Source organism: Penaeus monodon, chromosome 14 (assembly GCF_015228065.2).
Source record: "Penaeus monodon isolate SGIC_2016 chromosome 14, NSTDA_Pmon_1, whole genome shotgun sequence".
NCBI lineage: Eukaryota > Metazoa > Arthropoda > Malacostraca > Decapoda > Penaeidae > Penaeus > Penaeus monodon.
In genome coordinates this window covers 21,147,029-21,170,294 of record NC_051399.1, presented here as the reverse complement: position 1 = coordinate 21,170,294, position 23,266 = coordinate 21,147,029, and the positions used below count along the sequence as shown (strand labels likewise).

General features: G+C 42.1%; 1 protein-coding gene and 1 long non-coding RNA gene across 3 annotated transcripts in view; both read left to right on the top strand.

Moving 5' to 3' along the window:
- Window positions 1–23,266, top strand: part of LOC119580973 (protein shisa-5-like) — a gene marked incomplete in the record, with an annotated part of 138,338 nt that overhangs the window by 100,273 nt on the left and 14,799 nt on the right.
- On the top strand, window positions 2,232–12,059 carry LOC119580974. Its single transcript, XR_005229418.1, has 2 exons — window positions 2,232–2,594; window positions 11,612–12,059. It is a non-coding gene; the product is annotated as an uncharacterized LOC119580974 (long non-coding RNA).

Sequence of the window (23,266 nt, the reverse complement as noted above, 5' to 3'; positions counted from 1 at the left end):
TGTTTTGTGTGTGTGTGTGTGTGTGGTGTGTGTGGTGTGTGAGATATTGCACATAGATGGCTCTGCAAGAGCTTATCCAAGAGTCAGTTAGTAGACCTGATTTACCTGATATCACCTTTTCCTTTTTTTTACTAATGCTATGAATATTAATGGTTTTTTTTTTAATCAAGATATTACAATTACTATAAAGTTAAACATTAGTTACAGCCATAGATATAACGTTAAATGTTTCCGAAAATCAAGGAAAAGGCTAAACAGGCAAGACAAGCAGAACATAATTGGCTCACTTGTGCCTTAGTACAAGTGGAGCCATCTATGTGTAAAAACAATGAATAAAGTAAACTCGCAGTGGGCATGGCATGTATGTACATGTGTTGATGGAATGAGCTTACTCATTGTTTTGTGGTGGGATATTAGTATGGAAAATAAAAAATATAGTTGGTTTGCTTTGCTTTTTGTCTCTCTCTCTCTCTCCCTCTCCTCTCTTCTCTCTCTCTCTCTCTCTTTTCTCTCTCTCTTTTCTCTTTTCTCTCTCTTTTCTCTCTCTCTCTCTCTCTCCTCTCTCTCTCTTCTCTCTCTCCCTCTCTCTCTCTCTCTTTCCTCTCCTTCTATCTCCTTCTCTCTCTCTCTCTCTCTCTCTCTCTCTCTCTCTCTCCTTCTGCTCTCTCCCTCCTCTCCATCTCCCTCTCTCTCCCTCCTCCCCTTCTCTCTCTCTCTCTCCCTCCCCTCCCCTTCTCTCTCTCTCTCCCTCCTCTGTCCTCTCTTCTCTCTCTCTCTCTCTCTCTCTCTCTCTCTCTCTCTCTCTCTCCTCCTCTCTCTCTCTCTCTCTCTCTCTCTCTCTCTCTCTCTCTCTCTCTCTCTCACACACAATTCTCCACCCACATTGTTATCATAATACTGTTGGGTGTTTAGATTATGTAATAATGTAATGTAAACCACAAATTCCACATGCCACATGGTAGATTATGCAAACTTGGCCTTTTTTGGGAACCACTGGTTTAGGAATCCTGTGTTTCATCCATATTTAAATGTAGAATGTTTCCATTTTATAATGCAAGTTTGTTGACAGTAAAAGTCAGGTCTTGGTGTTTATTGTATTTTAGTAACATTTTGGAATTAGTTTTAGTAATATGCATGTTTGCTATGTTGTAAAAGTCTGATATTATTATTTTTTTATTGATATACAGATAATCATTATGATATGGAATGCATATTAATGATTTCACACATAAACCACGTGCGCGTGCACACACACACACACACACACACACCACCGCACACACACACGCACCGCACACACACACGCACCGCACACACACACCCTACACACACACCACCACACCCACACACACCACACACACACACACCACACACACACACCACACACACCACACACACACCCACACACACACACCACACACACACCAAACCACACACACACACACCACCACACACAACACCACACACACACAACCACACACACACCACACACACACCACACACACACACACCACACACACCACACACCACACACACACCACACACACCACCACACACACACACACACACACACACACACACACACACCACACACACACACACACACCGCGCACACGCACTACATGTGCGCACTCACACCACAGGCACACCCACACACCATGCACTTGCACATCCGCCATGCGCACACACCATGCACCCACACATCCGACATGCGCACATGCCATGCACCCGCACATCCGACATGCGCACACACCATGCACACGCACATCATGCACCTGCACATCATGCACCTGCACATCTGGCATGTGCACACGCCATACACACACACACACCCGCCACGCACGCATACACAAACACTCACATACACTTGCACAAACATGCACACACACACACACACACACACACACACACACACACACACACACACACACACACACACACACACACACACACACACACACACATATGCACATATTTATATGTAAATGAATTTATGTAGATAGAAAGATAGATGAATGAAAAGATTCCTATCACAGAAATTTCATTACCAAAATATTTTTTTCTTCATCTTTATCTTTCTTTTCTTTTCTTTTCTTTCTTTCTTTCCATCTTTCTCCTCCTTATTCAGAATTTTAGCAGTTTTAAGCTTACTATCTGCTTTTTTCAATCATGACACAACATTTGCATTATTTAAATCCTGGTGAAAATACATGCTCACAGATTTTTGACAAGCCTCTCTAAGGTGTTTTTAAAAACAAACAGAAAGGCAAGTAATGTAAAATTTTGTTGACTATTAAAATCTGCTTTGTGTTTTCATAATAAATGCCCTGTGCCCACTTCTTGGATTTGTTAAAGTACAAACAGGTATATGATAATGGGTATAGGAAGAATACATAGCTTGAAATATGATACTGATGCTGCTTCTGCCTGTATATACTAAATACAAAGGAACACCTGTAGACACAGCACACATTTTGACAAAACAGAATTCATAATAAAAAACACTATACAATTATACACTGACCTTTCCTTGTTCCAGAGATCAAAGAATAATGAGTGTAGACATTGACCTGTATACAAGAGATCAGTTTAAGGTATAGAAATGGCTATTTTGCTTATTTTAATAATTTGGCAATACATTAATCCATTCAGTGCCTGCATACTCTGGAAACACTCACCTTTGCACTAGTAATAAGGCAAATTAATGAAATGATTGATTGGGTAAGGAAGGAGAGAAAGCAAAGAGTAAGAGTGACTGTGTTTCTGTCTAACTAAATATAACATCTTTGTACTTTGTACTGTAATAATGGTAGCATATGTGTATGTTATTTGAATATCCCATTAAAGGAAAAAAGATTGAAGGATACTATTTAGATTAGATTTTAGTTTCACTTGTCATTGCTTCAAATATCTAATTTAACATCACAGAGGTAATGATATTGGCATTAATATGGGGCTGAGGATTATAGTTACAAGTGATGACATATGTTTTTCTGAGATTTAGTATATCATTAGAATGCAAAATGTCTTTGATTAAAATTCCTGAAAGACTAAGAATCCAATTAACTTTTTCTGCCAAAGGTTTGGCACTGAATGGATTATGGCTTACTATTATTTTTAGACGCAACATGAATATATGTTATAGATTTTATTTCAAACAAAGGTATTTTGCACATTTTGAAACTTTTATATGTCTTTCAAAGCTATAAAAGTTTAACTCAGTAATGTATTTTATTAACCCATTGGATCCGGTTGCTTCACGGCAATCACATAGGTTGAAATACAGACATTAGGCTTGCGTGAGTAGCCACTCTGACGGGTATGTGGCTTGTAGGCCGGGCACACACAAGCACTCATATGTGGTGATAAGACTCTATAACCTTCCCTTGCGTGTTACTTCCTCTTTTTATGCATAAGCATTTTAGCTTTTTTGCCATTTTCCACTGTCCATATTTGTCATATGATTTACTTTATCAGATGGTAATAGACTGATTTCCATGCACAGACTTCATGTCATCTCTCTAGTAGTCTGTAACTCAGTGCAAGAAAAATAATAATAGCAATAAGCAATGTTTTGTTATTTGTCTTTTTTTCATTTTCTGTAATACAACTGTGTCGGTGGTCTCAGTGGCCAAGAACAGGATGCTGAGTATGAAAGTGGCATTCTCCATGGAGCCAGCACTCTTCCAGTCATGGCTCACGGATGCTACATCCCACACTCATTTATTGATGGAAATAATGCAAAAGCCCCTTTCTAAACACTTAAATTAGTCCAATCACCCTCCAGAGGTTCGTGCACTCATGGCGAGACTTTCCTATCACCCCAGCCTTCAGCCGATATGCTCATGACAGGTTGCGTCACCCCGGCCCACAGCCAAGTTTTCCCATCACAGCATGTTCATGTCACCCGCCCCTCAAGCCAAATTTTTTCATGACGTGATGGTCACATCATCCGGATCATAGGGGTTAAGTGTGATGAAGATACATGGATATCAACAAAAACGTTTAACACTTCCTTTAGGAAATGGATGTTGAATGAACTGGAGCTTAAAGCTTATGCATCATAACAGATCAATCTTCCTATTATATTTTTGTTTACACTTTGGTCACACATATCACTTTTAGGTTTAACTCTGAAACACTATTTCTTGATCTCTGTTATGTCTGCATGATTGTGCATGCATTATTACACCACAAAATGTGTAGATTAGTGATGGAAATATTAGGCCATGTGAATATCTGACATTGGTAGATTTAATATTCTCATCATCAGTAACAATCATACTATATATACATTATCACTGTAGTCTCTAGAATTGATTGCACATACATCTTATGCAAGGTATCTATCTAGAAAATAGTGATTGCATGAGAAGTTTTTATTACAGCTTATCAAAATCAGTTTTCCTGTAAAAGCAAATTTTAGAGATCTAGTGATGCTAGTCTTACATTCTGTAACTGTTAGTTAATTATTTCCTAGATTAATAGCAAAGTAAGGAATGATAAGGTCATAAAAGTTCATTCATCACTCTCTTCTCTGTTCATATTTTTGCTTGGAGCAGTTGGTTAAATTACATTGTTCATGGTTTATTTTAGGTAACACAAATGGAGGGAACAAAGATACTGTGTTAAAGATAGGATGTCAGTATCATTTATCTTGGAGTTAAATTGAGTCATGAATCTGTGATTTTCTACTCATCATGATAATAGTTGTTTGGCAATTGTCAAGTTCATCTTGGGCACTGTGGTCCTCTAACGACATTTGCCCGAGCCCGTGGGGCGGCATCTGTGATTGGCTGCCACATCACGGGGGGGGGGCATCTCGGGGATGCTTAGGACCTTTGGCGATGTATACTTGGGCTCGGTAGGCGGGATCAGGTCATCCGTGATTGGTCATATGACGTCCTCTGTCGTGTTGCCCGAGGAACAAGGATGTCAGCGTTAACACCGTCGGGAAGGATAATAGGGGCATCCACCGGAATTTCGGCAGTCGACCTTCCACTCTTACCATGCGACTGTGCCTATTCAAGTGCTTTGCTGTGACCAAGTATAGTGACTAGTGTGTGGTACAGTGATTGTGACTATTGTGTTATAAAGTGCTCATGACTGTGTGCAGTGACTTTCGTATAGTAAAGTGCAGTGACTTGGTGACGTAAACCTATTGCTTCGTGCCCGTATTCCTGTTTGTGTATCAGTGTTGTATATCACGTTTATCACCGCTGCATGAATAAAGAGTTATCAAGTTTGCCCATACCTTTGCTACTTTCCCGTCTGATCCCTTTTCGGCCAGGATCATACAGTCAGTTGCCACAAAGGCTCATCACACGTGATTATCTGATGGAGGCTGAGAAGATCGCTCTCGAAGGGAAAGCCTTTCTACACTATATACAGGAACAGGAGAAAATTCGGCAGGATGATCTGAAAACAATACTACGAAGACAGAGAACAACAACGGAAGGCGCTGTTGTGGGAGCGGAAGTATCGCCAGCGACGTGAAGCTGAGGAACAGAAATCAGAAAGACAAGACCAGGATAAGGGCCCCATACTGCTTAGTGTGTACTCTACTAGGGGTCTTCACCTTCCCTTTCCCCAGTTTGTCAACGGCTGAGACAACATTGATTCATTCATGCGGAGATTTGAAAACTGAGCTACACAGGCAGAACTCCCCCGCCAACACTGGTCAGCCCACCTTGGGAATACACTCTCAGGGGCAGCACTGGATGTCTTCACCCACCTGCCCCCAAGCAGTCAGCACGATTACGACGTGTTAAAAATGGCACTACTGCCCTGGTAAAACCATACTGAAGAAGGCTATCGGAAAAAGTTCCAGGAGAGTGACCAAGAAACACAGAAGGAAACTACACTACAGTTCATGTGTAGGCTTAAAGATTGCTTCGATAGATGGGTTCTGCAATCAGGTGTGAGCCACGACTATGAGGGGTTAAAGTGGCTAATGTTCAAGGAACAGTTCCTCAACGAATGCAGCAAAGAACTGGCAACGTTAGTGTGTGATCGTGTGCTGAAAGATAGTAGCGATTTAGTCGCACACGTGAGTCTGTACCTTGAGGCAGAGGAGCTGGGATTGGATGACATGACAGTGTCCTCTACAAGGTGCAGGCCCACATAAAGACGATGAACTACAGGACTTCCACGGACGATCGTAACGGCACATGCTATACGCTGAGAGTGACTAGGACAACAGGAACTTACCCGTTATCTTGTACACGGGAGTCGGAACCACCACCGCCAAATGTAGACTAAATCTGGTGGAGGGCAAAGTTGGCAGAAAAAATTTAATGTCCAGTGCGATACCGGCTATACTACAGTAATAGTAAAAGCAAGGTATGTAAAGGACAATGAGTACATGGTGATGCCTGTCAGGATAAAATTATTAGACAACATGGTCAGGAGGGCATGGGCAGAACGTATATAGGTTGATACCCCATACCTGCAAGGGCAGGTGGATGGTCTATGCATGCCAAACCTCATTGCTGACCTCATCATCGGAGAAATTCCTAGCGCAGGGCCCCCGGAGCAAACCAAACAAATGGCAGCTACAAAAAGACAGCAGGAGACACTGAGGACCTCTGCCAGCTCACCGTGCACATCACTGAACAAGGCCCAGCTGGTCAGGCAACATCATCTTGATACCACATTGAACAAGTTCAGAGAGCTCACTGAAGTCCGAGGTAGAGGACGATGTGAGATATGTTATGAGATCGTCAATGACGTCGTCTATCATGTTGCAAGCCATCCAAGGAGAAAACGTGAACAACCCCTTCGGCAGGTCGTCGTCTCCACACCATTGAGGAGCCAAGTGATCGATGTAGCTCACTGCTCTCTCATGGGAGGTCATCTAGGCACCAGGAAGTGTAAGGATAGGGTCCTTAGCAATTTCTTCTGGCCTGGTTGTGCAGCTGATGTCAGACGCTTCTGCCAGTCATGTGACTTGTGCAACGGACATTGAAACATGCATAAAACTACACTGATTGACACTCCCTTCAAGCAAGTGGCAGTGGACATTGTTGGCCCCATAAAACCAGCATCCAGTGAGGGCCGTCGATACATTCTCACGCTGGTGGACTATGCAACCAGGTACCCCAAGGCAGTCCCCCTGAAGAGGATGACGATTGAGACTGTGGCAGAGGCCTTGGTGGAAATCTACAGCCACCTGGGTATACCAGAGGAAATTATCCATGATCGAGGAACCCAGTTCATATCTGACTGTATGCACGAGGTGAGCCATCTGCTTAGCTTGAAGCAGTTGCCAACAACCCCTTACCACCCCATGAGCACTGGCTTGATTGAGAAATTCAAACGGCACCCTCAAGGCAATGTTGAGTCGTCTGTGGGGCGGAGCAGCCCCGACAGTGGCACCAGTACTTGAGTCCACTACTGTTTGCTTATCGCAAAGTACCTCAGTCCTACACTGGTTTTGCCACGTTTGAGCTCTTATATGAGCATGAATTTCGGGGTCCTATGGGGATCCTAAGGCCGCGGTGGCCGAATGGTTAGAGCGTCGGACTCAAGACTGTCACGACGGCAATCTGAATTCGAGGGTTCGAGTCACCAACCGCCACGTTGTTCCCTTGGGCAAGGAACTTCACCTTGATTGCCTACCTAGCCACTGGGTGGCCAAGCCAGCCCAAGTCAAGTGCTGGTCCCAAGCCCAGATAAATAGAGAGAGTGATTGCCTAAAAAAGGTACCATCGGCACTCTCCGTGGAAAGGAAGGGGACCCTACCACGTACTCACTCCAAGAGCATCACAACATGAAAACTACAATTAAGTATCATGTTGTGACCACGCCGGCTCAGACATGAACCTACCGTTAAAAGAAAGAAAATGGGGATCCTGCAGGAGCTATGGACAGGAGAGAGAATTGCCCCACAAATCAAACCAAGCTATTAGTATGTGTTTGACCTCCACAAAAGGCTTGAAGAAACTATGGCACTGGCAAGACAGAATTTAGAAGGAGATCAGAGCCAGTACAAAAAGCACTATGACCGCAAGACGAAGGCCAATTCGTTCAAAGCAGGCGATGAAGTGCTGGTTCTCCTGCCGGCGACCCACGATAAACTGCAAATACAGTGGAAGGGGCCTCTGACTGTGGAAGCTCGTCGGGGTAACGTATACCAGCTGAAGGTGGGCAACAAATTGAAGACCTTCCATGCTAACCTCCTGAAAGGTTATGTCAGACATGCAGACCGTACAGCCAACCAGCAACGGACCATCACTAGTGACAACTCCGACATGGACTCCCCTTCAACTCATAACATTGAGAAAGCTGCAGCTGCAGTAATCGAGTGAGAGTAGACCAACAGTGAGAATGCAATCTTGAGAGATCTAGAGGCCTCAAGCCCACAAGGTCAAATTGAGATGGGACAACAGTTAACCCAGCTCCAGCACATTGAACTATGTAACTTAACTGAAAAATATCACAATATGTTTTCTGGGGTCCTGGGAGTAACCGATCTCATCACCCATCATATGTGAACAAGCGATGAGAACCTGTTCGAGCAAAAACCATACCCCTGTTCCATATAAACTCAGGGAAGCTCTGCAGGCTGAGGTGCAAGAAATGCTGGACACAGGATCATCCAGGAATCCGCTCGCCTTTATGCATCACCAGTTGTGGTGGTGAAGAAGAGAGATGGAATATATCGGTTTGTTGTGGACTACCACCAGCTGAACAAGAAGGTTGAGTTTGATCCATGCCTATGAGGCACCGCAGAAGAATTACTGCACAAGCTAGGAGGGCGAAATACTTCTCCAAAATCGACCTTAGCAAAGGATACTGGCAAATACCAGTGGCCAAAAAAGACATCCACAAGATAGCTTTCGTTAATCCAGATGGACAGTACAAATTCCTGCGGATGCCATTTGCGATTGTGAATGTTGGAGCAACCCTTGTATGGGCCATCAAGATCCTATTGAAGGGAATGAGTGGAGTTTAAGAGTTATATAGATGACATCATCGTCCACTCGGGAGCAACATCTTCGGCTTCTGGAGGATCTTTTTAGAAGGATAAATGCAGTCGAGATGAAGGCCAGGCCATCTAAATGCATCCTGGCTACCAACAGGGTGGATTTCATCGGGCATGTGCTCCCTAATGGATCCATGGGACTATTAGAAGATAATCTGGTGAAATTTAGACAAGCTCCCCGTCCTAAGATCAAAAAAGAAGTGGGGGCGTTTCTTGGCTTGATAGGATACTCTATGCATTATATAGCCAACTATACAGCATTGCTGCCCCCCTTTCTGACCTAACCAAGAGGGGGCAGCCGAATAAGGTACGATGGAAGGAGCCTCAAGAAGCAGCATATTCCTCTCTCAAATCGCTGTTGACTAATCAGCCCATTCTTAGACTCCCCGATCACTCTCGTCCATACATCCGGCTTACCGATGAATCAGACACAGGCATAGGGCTGTCCTGCTACAGGAATGGGAGTGGTGAATTGTTCCCTGTAAGCTACGCCAGTAAGAAGCTGTCTAGCTGTGAGAGGAGGTACTCGGCCATGGAAAAGGAATGTCTAGCTGCCGTTTGGGCCGTGAAGAAATTCAGTAATTATATCTACAATGCACGGTTCATATAGGCCGCGATGGCGGAATGGTTAGAGTATTAGACTCAAGACTGTCACGACAGCAATCTGAGTTCGAGGGTTCGAGTTACCAGCCGGCGCGTTGTTTCTTTGGGCAAGAAACTTCACCTCGATTGCCTACCTAACCACTGGTTGGGCAAGCCGGCCCAAGTCAGTGCCGGGTAAATAGAGAGAATGATTACCTAAAAGGTGACAACGGCATTCTCCGTGGAAAGGAACTGGGGACCCTGCCACGTACTCACTCCAAGATCATCACAACATGAAAATACAATTAAGTATCATGCTGTGACAGTCAATGTCTGAATCTGACAAGACACCATGCAAAAAAAACATGGTTCATACTTCAAACAGATCATCAACCACTGGCCTACCTTGGGGAACAAATATGGAACGCAAGGATCGTGCGATGGGCCATGTACCCACAGAACTTTTGGATCCAGGTGCAATTGATCAAAGGAAGTGAAAACTGATTTCCTTAGCAGAGCACACTCGCCAGAGGAACCCAACAGTGCACCAAGCTAGGAGGAATCAGGAAGTCTGTGCCCAAGATGTTTTGTAGATAATATCTACTCCGGATGATTATCTTAAGAAGACCAGGTGAGATGTCAAGTTCATCTTGGGCACTGTGGTCCTCTAACGGCGTTTGCCTGAGCCGTGGGGCGGCATTAGCTCGTCTGTGATTGGCCTCCACATCACGGGGGGAAAGACTCATCTTGGGTATGCTTAGGACCTTTGGCGATGTATACTCGGGCTCAGTAGGGGGATTAGGTCATCCGTGATTGGTCATATCCTCCCGCCTGAGGAACAAGGATGTCGGGAAGGATAAAAGGGGCATCCGCCAGAATTTTGGCAGTCAACCTTCCACTCTTGCCATGCGACCGTGCCTATTCAAGTGCTTTGCTATGACTAAGTATAGTGACTAGTGTGTGGTGCAGTGATTGTGACTATTGTGTTATAAAGTGCTCATGACTTTCGTGTAGTAAAGTGCAGTGACTTGGTGATGTAACCTATTGCTTCGTGCCCATATTCCTGTTTGTGTATCAGTGTTGTATATCACGTGTATCACCGCTGCATGAATAAGGCTTATCAAGTTTGCCCGTGCCTTTGCTACTTTCTCTGTCTGATCCCTTCTCGGAGAACCTGACAGCAATATAATTGCTGTACTATAGTTTGATAGGTCATTCTAGTCATATTATTTTTTGTTGTTCTATTACCAGTGAACCATCAGTCCTAAGGCTAATAAGGCTTAAATTCTTCATTTGTCAGTTTGTATTTTCCATTATTTAGGAGTGTATCTTATTCATTTTCTAGTTCTTCTCACTAACATAAATGCTAAATGTGAACTAGAAGGAATTTTTTTTTTTTTATTTGAACAGGATAGTGAAATTTTTAAATAAGGGATGCATGCCCAGGAGACTAACAGTAATGCATTATTACAAACTATTGGATATCTCATAGATATGACATATATCAGATGTACACCAGCTAATAAGTAGGCTTTACTAGAATTCATTTTAGTAACAAATAGATTGGAGAGTAAATTTACAAATCTTCAGATATGACTTTTACAGAGTTGAAATGTAAGCATTTTATATTTAATACTTTGTCAATTGTTGTTCATTATTTATAAATCAGTAGTGAGCACTATTGTGTTACAACTTTGTTATAATTTTATATCCAAGATTTGATATTTTAAAGCCTGAAACTTGATTTTAGATAAAACTTTGCTCTTGTTTATGATAGAAGTGTAAAATAGAATTTGAAATATTTTTAAACAGAATACAGATGAAATTCTCAGATGATTTAGATATTCTGGAAATTAATCATTTGAAATTAAGTGTTTTTAAAATAAAGTGTATATTTTCTTGATATTATTGGATTTTTTGTGTTTATAATTTTCACATTCTTATTATTTATTCTACATATTTTCGTAAAATCCACTTGATATGCATATTTTTGAGATGCCAAATGATATATATTAATTGTCTTGTTCTGATTTCATCCAACAGCTGACCAGCCACCTCCCTACTCAGAGAAGCAGCTAGCATATAACCCTAATTACCAACAGTGATATTCTTCAGCAGCAAGAGACAACATGATCTGTGTGTTCCAAACTGTTCTCTACAATTATTCTTTGTATCTGTGTTGTATTGCAGACTGAATATTAGATGTGTAATCTCCATGTCAAGTGTACTGTTTGCTGTTAGCTCCTATAGCAATATGACTGTCAGTAATTAGATTTTTTGATATTTAGAATGAATTACTTTTATTAATGAGAGTCCTAATATCAAATTTACAGTAAAAATCTCTGTGATTGTATAAAGCTTTAGCATTAGAAAATAAGGGGAATATTTTATTGCTTTTACTTAGGATCAGACAAAAAAAATTGGGACTTTTTTTTAACATACTGCAAGCAGATTGACACTAAAGGGAAGAATAGGCTGGAGGTAGTACTATTTATCTTTTTTATTTGGTGATTGTATTTATAATATACACAATACACAATATATAACATAAGCATATATATGTCAAGAAACACACACTTGCACACATTCATGTGCACTTTCTCACACACACATGCACATACAACATACACACACATATACATACATACATAGTGCACAAATTGCAATCTAGGTGGGGAAAGTAATTTTTTCTCTCTTTCTCTTTCTCTTTCTCTTTCTCTTTCTCTCTCTCCCTCTCCCTCTCCCTCTCCCTCTCCCTCTCCCTCTCCCTCCCTCCCTCCCTCCCTCCCTCCCCCACCCCCCATCACTCTCTCCTCTCCTCTCCTCTTCACTCCTCTCTTTTGCACAAACTACTGGACTTGGTTTCTGTTTACAGTAATTTTTTTTTCTCTCTCTCTTTCTCTTTCTCTTCTCTCCCTCCCTCCCTCCCTCCCTCCCTCCCTCCCTCCCTCCCTCCCTCCCTCCCTCCCTCCCCCCCCCCACCCCCCATCACTCTCTCCTCTCCTCTCCTCTCCCCCCTCTTCACTCCCTCCTTTTGCACAAACTACTGGACTTGGTTTCTGTTTACAGTATGTAGGCTTTTATGAAGTAGTACAAAAAAAAAAAAAAAAAAAAAAAAATGAGCCTTATATCTCAACGTGATCAACATGGTTTGTTACTTTTCTCTTTGAAAATATCAAAAAGTGACATTTTTAGTAGGTACTTCTTTCTAAGCTGTTCTCTTAATGACAGTATTAATGATATATCTACATTGATTGACGTTCTGGTTCATATAATGCCAGATTTTTCTTTTATACTTTTACAATGTCAACCATATATAAGTATGTTACTATATAAAGAAATGTATGAAATACTCATTAAATTTTTTAAATAATATGTTAATTGTGAGGATGAAAACAATTGTTTTCATTATAGAAAATGTTACCTTGAACCTAAGCTTATAAGTTGTTGTTTTTTTGCATGTTTGTGTATTTGTAGTAGTATTGTTAAAGTACTAATATGGAAATAGATTTTAAATTGTTCAGAATTTGTTTATTCTAAATGAGGCAGCGTATAGATTCTTTAAGCTGACATTTGTGAATGTGTGTGTCTGCGTGCATACATGTGTGTATGTCTTTATGTATGTATATGTATATGTATATGTGTATACATATATATAAAGTACATTTATATATATTATATATATATAATATATATATATATATATATGATAATATTATGTGTTGATATATATATGTATGTATATATTATTATATATATATATATATATTATTATATATAGTATATTTATATGTATATATGTATATGTATATATGTATATGTATATATATATGTATATATGTATATTTATATATATGTATATGTGTGTATATGTATATATATACGTATATGTGTGTATATGTATATAAATATATATGTATATGTGTGTATATATATATATATAATACATATATATATATACATATAATATATACAGATACATATAAATACAAATATATAACATATATATACTATACATAATATATATATACATCTATATATATATATATCATATATATATATACTATACATTATATATATATCATATATATATACATATATGTATTGATGCTTGTATGTATGCACACAAGAACATGCCCGCACGCACACACACACACGCACACACACACATGCATACACACACAGCACACACACACACACACACACACACACACCCCACACACACCACACACCCCACGACACACACACACACCACACCACACATACACATACAGACACACACACACACACATACACATGCCATGCACATAGACACTGATATATTTTTAAAAATTAGACACTGTACATCCCCAAACACCCAACATGTGCACAAAACACAATATAGCCTATTTTTAGAATTGATATTCTCATTGTGCTTCTAATGCTTTTCCTACTGGTGCTTTCCTTTTTGTTCTTGAAAATATTGTGTTGATATTTTCTTGACTTACTCTCCACTAAAAAAAGAAGAGTTGGTATTAGTAATCCATCAATAAAATGCATTTTTTCTCTCTATATATATGTGAATTATGTAAGCATTCATCTTTTTGTATCCTTCTGTTTGTAAGATCTACAGATGTACTCCACCAGAGACAGTTCAGATGAAATACTGGAAGAACAAAAACATTAGAAATTCATGAATACCTTGTGAAGTGTTTCATTGCTGTGCATGGTATTGTTTTTTTGTTATTTTTGTGCGTGGACTTTAGTCATTACTTACTTGAATTAAGGACTATTTTATGAAGTTCAGTTTCTCTTTGGAATGTTACCCTCACTTTTTTTTTTAATATGTTCTCAATTTTTTTTAAGATGATGGTCACTGAAGTGCAATTTGCTGCAAACATATTTTGATAGTGCAGGAAAGTGTATATAGGCTATGTGTATTTGGCTTTTTTTTTTATCAATCTACTGATAGGGAAAGTTGCAGTCAAATGTACTCATTGGTAATGGACACACCTAGTAATGTCAAAGTTTGTTCACATTTGTATACATTTGATTGTATTTGTGTATCTAACAGTAAATTTTTTTTTCTTTCTTTCTTTCTTTCTTTCTGTTTTCCTTCTTTTTTCCCCAATCCATGATAGAAGCATTTAGAATATTAAAATATGCATTAGTTGTCATTATCATCAACATCTATCTCTACAAACAAATAATTCAAATTAATATACTATTGCATCAATTTGAAATCAGCATTATAATGTGTAACTTTATGTACAGGGTGAAGTATTGAATTGTTTTTATAAGGATATATATAATTTTTCTTCATTTATCCAGTTTATATAAATATGGGAGAATTCAGTTCAGTGTGAAGCATGTTTTTAATGAATGGATTTATTAGTAAAATTTTCATCTTCACCCTGTATCCTCAATTTCTGACTTTTATATAACCCTGTAAATTTAATAAACACCAACAATTCAGGATGAACTATTATTTTTATATACCAATATACCAAACTACTGTACATGTAAATTTAATAGGGAATGAGTTCATAATACAATACTAAATTCTAATTGTGTAATTAATCATGAATTATACCCCATACCTTCAGCCCCCAATCCCTTGCTCGTTATTGTTGTGGGGTGGCTTAGGAAACAGAGACTGAGGCCCAATGTAGGGGATCCCCCTTTAACTTGGACCTCAGCCCTCACCTCAAACTAATTTTGCATGGTCCTTTCTTCTCACCCTTTCTTTTTCCTTTCTTTGTCATCCCATCTTCTGTCCACTTCCTACTGAAAGGATGAAGGGCAGGCTTGGTGTCAGTCCTGAAAGGCCTCCAGGAGCCATAGGCATGGTATTCCTATGGCTAATTGCCTAGCCCTTTACCCCTAGTGGGGACCCTGAAGATTTCTCTTCCCCACATTTTTCAGGCTCACCATGGCCAATAAAGAAGATTTTTTTGCCCTTATTAGGGGCACTGACTCCCAATCCAATTTTTCCCTCCCCCTTTTCATTTCCGTCTTTTCTAATCTCTTCTACTATCCATTTCTAAAAGTGTGAGATATGTTTGAAAGGATAACTTTGTGCCAGTCATGAACAGCCTGGGGAGCCATAGTATTCTCCCATTTAGTGTCTACCCTTACCCCTCAAAGGGACCCTGAGGGATGGACTACTTCTACCCCCAACATACCCAGGCTTACTATGGCCAATAATGAAGATTTGATACTATTATTAGGGGAAATAAGGCTTGCCCCTTCATTAAATAGCCCCATGAATTCAAATTCTCCCAGTTCCACAACTCCAGGCTTTCCTTTGACTATGACTGAACAATGCTATCATATCATCTACCCAGGTCAATGCTCAACCTCCAGGAGACATTCCTCCTCTCCCAGCATCCTTTACTTCATCTCCACTCCCAACATTCTTCATCAACTACCCCATCCTCCAGTATTACTATTACACAACCATATTGTCCACCTCTCCATAATACTACCTTTCTTAACACTGCTCCCTCTTCCATACGCCCCCATCCTTCTACTACTTCCCCCTCTGTAAACATCTTAAATACTTTATCTAGCCCAACCATATTGGACCAATTTTTCATTATCCCGCCACAGCTCCTTACTCTGACAACATTCTCCTTTTCCAGCAATGTCTCCAAAAACAAGTAGGCAAAGTCACCTTCCACAGCTGCCTCTTTGCAGTTATATTTGAAGCTTAAGCTAAAGAATTGTCAAACATAAACAGACTTCACTGGAAAACTCTTTCCTGCTTAACCTTATCCCATTCTCAATATATGTACTGGAACTGTCTCCATCTCCCAACAAACTGCCCTGTCTAAAACAAGGAGTGTTCAGATTGTGAAGAAGACTTCCTCATCTGCCTTGTGCACTATGATGCAGTATCAGTATAATGCTATACATTCCCCTAAAGACTGTCGTAAGTCCCCCACCAATATTGCCAAGATTATTTTCCATAGACATGACCTCCTCTTTAATGTTTACATTGGTGGAGAATCCCTCCCTGTCCGACCATAACAACCTCCCTCCCCCCTCCCATCAGTGTCAGAATTGCTGTTGTCTAAGCCATCCTGCCAAACACTGCTGTACCACAGCCTGATGACCTGTATGTGCCCAACCTGGTCATAATCAATCAAACTGGTCTGCACAGTTATGTATATGTGCCAATTGTGGTGGGTCCCATATTATATTTTATAGGGGTTCCCAACCTACAAGTTTGAGTCTGAAGTACTTGTAGCAGATTCAGATTTGGTCTCTCTCTGCATGTGGCCAGACAGGAAGCACGTTGACATGGTTTCTCTATCACTCCCTACTCCAATAATCTCTCATCTCCTCCCCTTTCCTCTCAAAATGTTTCTACATCTCCAGCATCTCTTCCTCATCCCACTTCCCTCCATCTCCCAGTCAGATTCTTTTGCCATTCTAAATCCAGACACCCCAATCTATTCCACTATTTTAGACCTTCCAATCACTTCTTTACTTCCTAAGTACCCACCACTCTTTCTCCTCACCAAATTCATTGCACAAGACAAGGTAAATGCTCCATCCCATCTTCTACCCCATCCTGTCCATTAACCTCTCCGTCCACCCCTCAACATCTGTCTCCTGTCCCCACCCCCCATATGTTTCATGCCTACACCTCAACCATCCTCCAGTCTCTCTACTCCTATTCCATTCCTTCTACAATTAAAGTAACTGCTGACATCCATCATAATCATCAACTAACCCCCTCTTTACCCACTTCGCTATTACACATTTCTATATTACTATATGACCTTTTATGTCTAGCATATATATTTTACTTTGCAACTATTAACCATTAACCACTATTAGGGGCATTGAGGCTTTCCCCTTTATCCACTAGCTCAGTGTCGGCCCTTTGGCATGCAGAGTGCTTGGCTATGGCACACTACATGATTCGCTGGAGTGTAAAGCTGAAGATGTCCAGATATTCACCCAAAATTTGAATTTTAGCCAAAGGGAAGCAATGGCACGGTTCGCATTAATATGGTGAGTGAAAGTTTAAAATTGACTTTGTGCCAGTCATGAACGACCTAAGGGAGCCATGGGTATGATATTCCTGTTTAGTTGTCTTGCTCTTACCCCTCAAGGGGAGCCTGAGGGGTGGACCATTCTCTTCCCAACATACTCTAGGCTTACCATGGCTAACCCCTTTATCAACTAACCCCACTACTACAACCCCTCCTCTCAACGCCTACTTTCACCTCAGTCCAGTCAAAATTATCCACCCAGGCATGACTCAACCTCTAGGAAACATTCCTCCTCTGCCAGTATCCTTGATTTCATCTACTACCCCCTCCTCCCTCCCCCCCAATCCCTTGCCCGTTGTTGTCGTGGGGGGGCTTAGGAGGCGGAGACTGGGACCAATGATGGGGAACTCCCCAACCTTGGGACTCAGCCCTCGACTCAACTAATTTTGCATGGTCTTATTTTCCTTCCCACTTTTCGTTTCTGTCCCTTCACCAAACCCTTCTGCTATCCACCTCCTAAGGTGTGAGAGCCGTGCTGAAAGGATGAAAGGCTGACTTTGTGCCAGTCCTGAACGGCCTGAGGGAGCCATGGGCACGGTATTCCCCTGATTTAGTTATCTAGCCCTTACCCCTCAAAGGGACCCTGAGGGGTGGACTGTTTTTATCCCCAACATAATCCAGGCTTACCATGGCCAGTAATGAAAACTTATCCCCACTATTAGGGGCAATGAGGCTTGCCCTTTATCAATAGCCCAACGATGTAAACCCACCAGATTCCCTGACCCCAGGCTCTCCTTTGACCACGGCTCCGAACACTGCAATAACTACCCCCTCATCAATACCTACTAGTACAGTAGCCAACAATCAACCCTTAAGGAACATTTCCACTCTCCCAGCAATCTCAACTTCAACACCTCTACCCCACAACCTCCAACATCACCACCCCATCCTCCCTTATTAATCCTTACAGCCTTATTGCCCACCTCCCCATAACACTACCTCCCTTAACACTACTCCATCTTCGTCACGCCCCCGCCCTTCTACTACCCCTATCTCTACAACAATTTTGAATACCCTCTTCAGCGCAGCCAAATGGGACCGATTTTTCGTGATCCCTCCCACAGCTCCCTACTCTGACAACACCCTTCTCTTCCAAACATGTCTCCAAAAACAAGTAGGTAAAGTCTCTTTCCGTAGCCGACCCGACCGCTCCCGTCTTGTCACAGTAACATCCGAAAACCAAGCTATAGCATTAACAAAACTAACAGACCTATATGGTAACCCCATCCCTGCAGAAACCCCATCCAACCCTCAATACTTGCACCGGAACAGTTTCAATCTCCCAAGCAAATTGCCCAATCTATGACAAAGATTGGTCAGATTGTGGAGAAGATCTTGCTGTCTCACAGACTATGATGCAACATCAGTACAATGCTACTCCATTCCCCCCAGAGGTCATCGAAAGAAACCCACTAACATAGCCAAAATTACCTTCCGTAGGCATGGACCTTCCCTTTAACGTCTACATAGGAGGAGAATCCCTCCCTGTTCGTCCATACCAACCCTCCACGTCAGTGCCAAAACTGTTGGCGTCTAGGACACCCAGCCAAACATTGCCGTTCCACAGCCAGATGCCCACTATGTGCCAACCTGGCCATACCCGATCTAACTGCCCTGCACAATCACGCACATGTGCCAACTGTGGCGGCCCCCATAATGTATTTTATAGGGGTTGTCCCACCTATAAATTTGAGTCTGAGGTAGCAACTCTCAGATTCAAACTTGGACTCACACTACGTGAAGCCAGACAAGAAGCACGTCGACGTGATTTCTCCCTTACTCCTTACTCCAGTAATACTGCTCATTCTACCAATTCTCCTAACCCCCCCCCCCACACTAACATCTACCTCCTACCTTCCCCAGTCAAACTCTTTTGCCATCCTAAATCCAGACACTCCAATCTCTACTACAGATACTTCAATCACCACTACAACCCCAACACCTTCCCCTCTCCCTCCTCGCAGTACCCGTAACAGACAGAACAAGCGTTCCACCCCCTCTTCCCCTACCACAATCACCTCCACCTTCCTTTGCTCCTATGCTTGAGACACCAGTCCTCTCTTCCCCACCTCACAAGAAATCCTTTATCCCCCAAAACTCCCGAACCAACTCAGAAGAAGAAACCATTGAAAATATTCAAGATTACCTAATGAAAACTGACACTCAACCTCCAAATCTTACAACTCCTGCTCCTTCCACACTCCAAGTAACTGCTGATATCCATCCTCCTCCTAACGATATCCCCCCTACACCCTATCCTCCTACCCCCTCCCAACACAGCCCATCCCCCCCGACCCCAACCCCGCCTTACAAACTCCTTACGCACGTGAATCCCTTATGTAACTCATTAACTCTCATAAAGTCAATACACACCACCAGACACTCCAATCCCACACATCCTATTGTCGTGCCCACGTTTTGAAACAACTCATACCTCTGCTTTCCCCCACCTATCCCCCCTTCACCGACCTCCAACCTATCAGACATCCTTACAGAATCCCACACTTTTGCTTCAACAACCTATTCTCTTTCCTCAAACGCATACATATTCTTCATCTAATCTAACTCCTTACCACACCCGACCCTAACCGTTTCACTCACCAATTCCTTTGCCCAGCTTAGACAACTAATCACTAACTCAACCACCCTTCCCTAACATTAACTATAGTGCTACATGACCTTAGATGTCTAGCACATTTATCTTGCTTTTAACCATTAACCATTAACCCCCTCCTCCCTTATTACTACTCTGCAGCTTTATTATCCATATCTCCGCAGTACTACTTCACTCAACACTCCCTCTTCCACAAGGCCTTATCCTTCTGCTACCCCCTCTCTACATATCTTCCAAGTACTCTTTTTAGCCCAGCCAATTGAGATAGATGATAACCCTTTCCTTTTCCAATGATGCCTCCAAAAACAAGTAGGCAAAGTTTCTTTCCGCAGCCGCCCCGATCGTTCCCGCCTTGTCACAGTTACATCTAAATCTCAAGCTAAAGCATTATCAACCCTGACTTCATTGGCAAACCCATTCCTGCCTAGCCTCATCCCTCCCTCAATACTTGTACCTGAACTGTCTCCATCTCCTCAGCAAACTGCCCTGTCTAATACTAAGATTGGTCAGTTGTAGAGAAGACTTACTCGGCTGTCTCATGAACTCTGATACAGCATCAGTACAATGTTACACCATTCCCCCTGGAGACTGTTGTAACTCCCCTCCAATATTGCCAAGATTACTCTCCATACACATGACCTCCCCGTTCATGTTTATGTTGGGGGAGAATCCCTCCCTGCCCGACAGTATCAACCTTATATTGTGTTTTGTGCATGTGTAAGGTGTTTGGGGATGTATTATGTCTAATTTTTAAAGATATATCAGTGTCTATGACATTGACATTGTAGGCGTCTAGTACACCCTGCCGAACACTGCCGCTTCACAGGCCGATGCCCTATATGTGTCCAACCTGGTCATGATCGACCAAATATTCTGCACAGTCACGTACATGTGCCAATTGTGGAGGGTCCCATAATGTATTTTATAGGAGATGCCCCACCTACAAGTTTGAATGTGAGATGGCAACTCTCAAATTCAAACTTGGTCTCACTTTTTCTGAGGCCAGACTGGAAGTACGTCGACGATTTTTTTTCTCTTACTCCTTACTCTAATGTTGCCTTCACTTTGCCCCTCCCCTTCCTTCCACGGTATTTCTACATTCCCTTATATCTATTCCTCCTCCGTCTAACGTTTCAACTTTTACCCCTTCCTCTCCCAGTCAAGTTCTTTTGCCATTCTAAATCCAGACACCCCAATCACTGCCCTGCCACCTAGCCCTCTCCCTCCTCGCTCTACCCGTAGCAAACAACCTAAACATTCCAACCCATCTCCTACATCACCCTCTCCTCCACCTACCTCTTCCTCCACCCCTCAGACGCCTATCCCTTCTTCTCCCCCTCGTAGGAAACCTTTGTTTCTCAGACCTTCCCAACCAAATCCACATCAGAAACTCTCAGAACTTCAAACTATCTAATCATGACCAAAGATAACAGGCCTACACCTCATCCCATCTTCTAATCTCTCTGTTGCCATCCACTCTACACTCGAAATAACTGCCGACATCCATGCTCCTCTTATTCATGTTCCCCTACACCCTTTCCTCCCAATACAATCCATTGCTCCCCTCTTCATCCGCATTATCCCCCTTCCTTCCCCATTATGTTGTGACTTTGTCACAACAACTCCCTTCCCTTCCTGCTGACTTTACTCATGAAACTAATCTAATCACCCTTAAACCCCCTTTCTCCTTTGCTAATCCCACCTTGCATTATGGACTTCCTTGCAAAATCACACACTTCCTCTAACAACTTTGATCTAATCACCTATGTTAATCACTACATTTGCCTATTTATTCCACCCTCTCTACCCTCACCCTCCTTTGCCCCTTTCAGTGCTATACTGTTTCTGAACTGCTATAAGACTTTATCTTTTCACAAATATACCTTTCTATATATGACCTTTGATGTCTAGCACATTTATTTTGCTTTCTAACCCCATGAAGTTTATATGGGTGGAGTGGCCTGCCCTGTCCAACCATATCGACCACTTCCCCGTCAATGTCAGAAATGTTGGCGTTTTGGCCACCCTGCCAAACGCTCCACAGCCCGCTGCCCTCTATGTGCCCAACCTGCTCTGCACATGTGCCAATCATGGTGGCTCCCATAATGTATCTTATAGGAGCTGCTCTGCTTACAAGCTCAAATCTGAAATCGCAGTTCTCAGATTCAAACTAGGCCTCACTCTACGAGGCCAGACAAGAAGCACGTCGACGAGATTTGCCTATTCCAAAACTGTACTTCACTCCACTCCCCTCCCCTCTCAACATCTCCCCCAGTATCTCTCCCCATTACCCTGAACCATCCTACCCCTACCCGTTACCTACCCCTCCTACCTCACTTTACCTGTCGCACTAGGCAGTCTGAATGTTCCACCACATCCTCTCCTACACCCACCTCTTCCTCTGCTCCTCGTACATCCATCCCCTCTTCTCCTCCTCACAAGAAAACCGTTGTTACTCATACCTCCCCATCCATCTCCCTTCCAGAAACTTTTGAAGACATCCAAAACTACTTAAACAAGACCTAAGAGAATGCTCCTCTCACATCCAATCTCCAATCTGTCTATTCCCATTCCTTCTACATTCAAAATAATTACTATTATCCATCCTCCTCCTCAAGTTCCCCCTACCCCTCTTCCTCCTACTCTCTCCCAACACACCCCATCCCCCCCTTCTCCATGTGCCCCATTTCCTCTTTTCCCATTAACCTACCACTCCCATCTGGATGCTCACGTGACTCCCTTATGTCGGATCCTTCCCCTCCTGACGTTCTTCCTCATACTTCACCACCTCCCTCTATTCCCTTATCTCATTCTTGGATTATTCTCCTATTTCAACTACTATCCCCGCCGTTGATTGATTCATGATGGCTCTGTAGTTTTCCTCATACAATGTTACTTTCCTTCCTCAGACATAGATGCTCTCCATTTGATCTAATTTTGCCTCTCATCCTCCTGAACATCTGGTATAAGAGTCCACTGGAGATTTGATATGGACTAGGAAGCATGAATCATTACATAAAATTTCTTGCAGCAAAGATT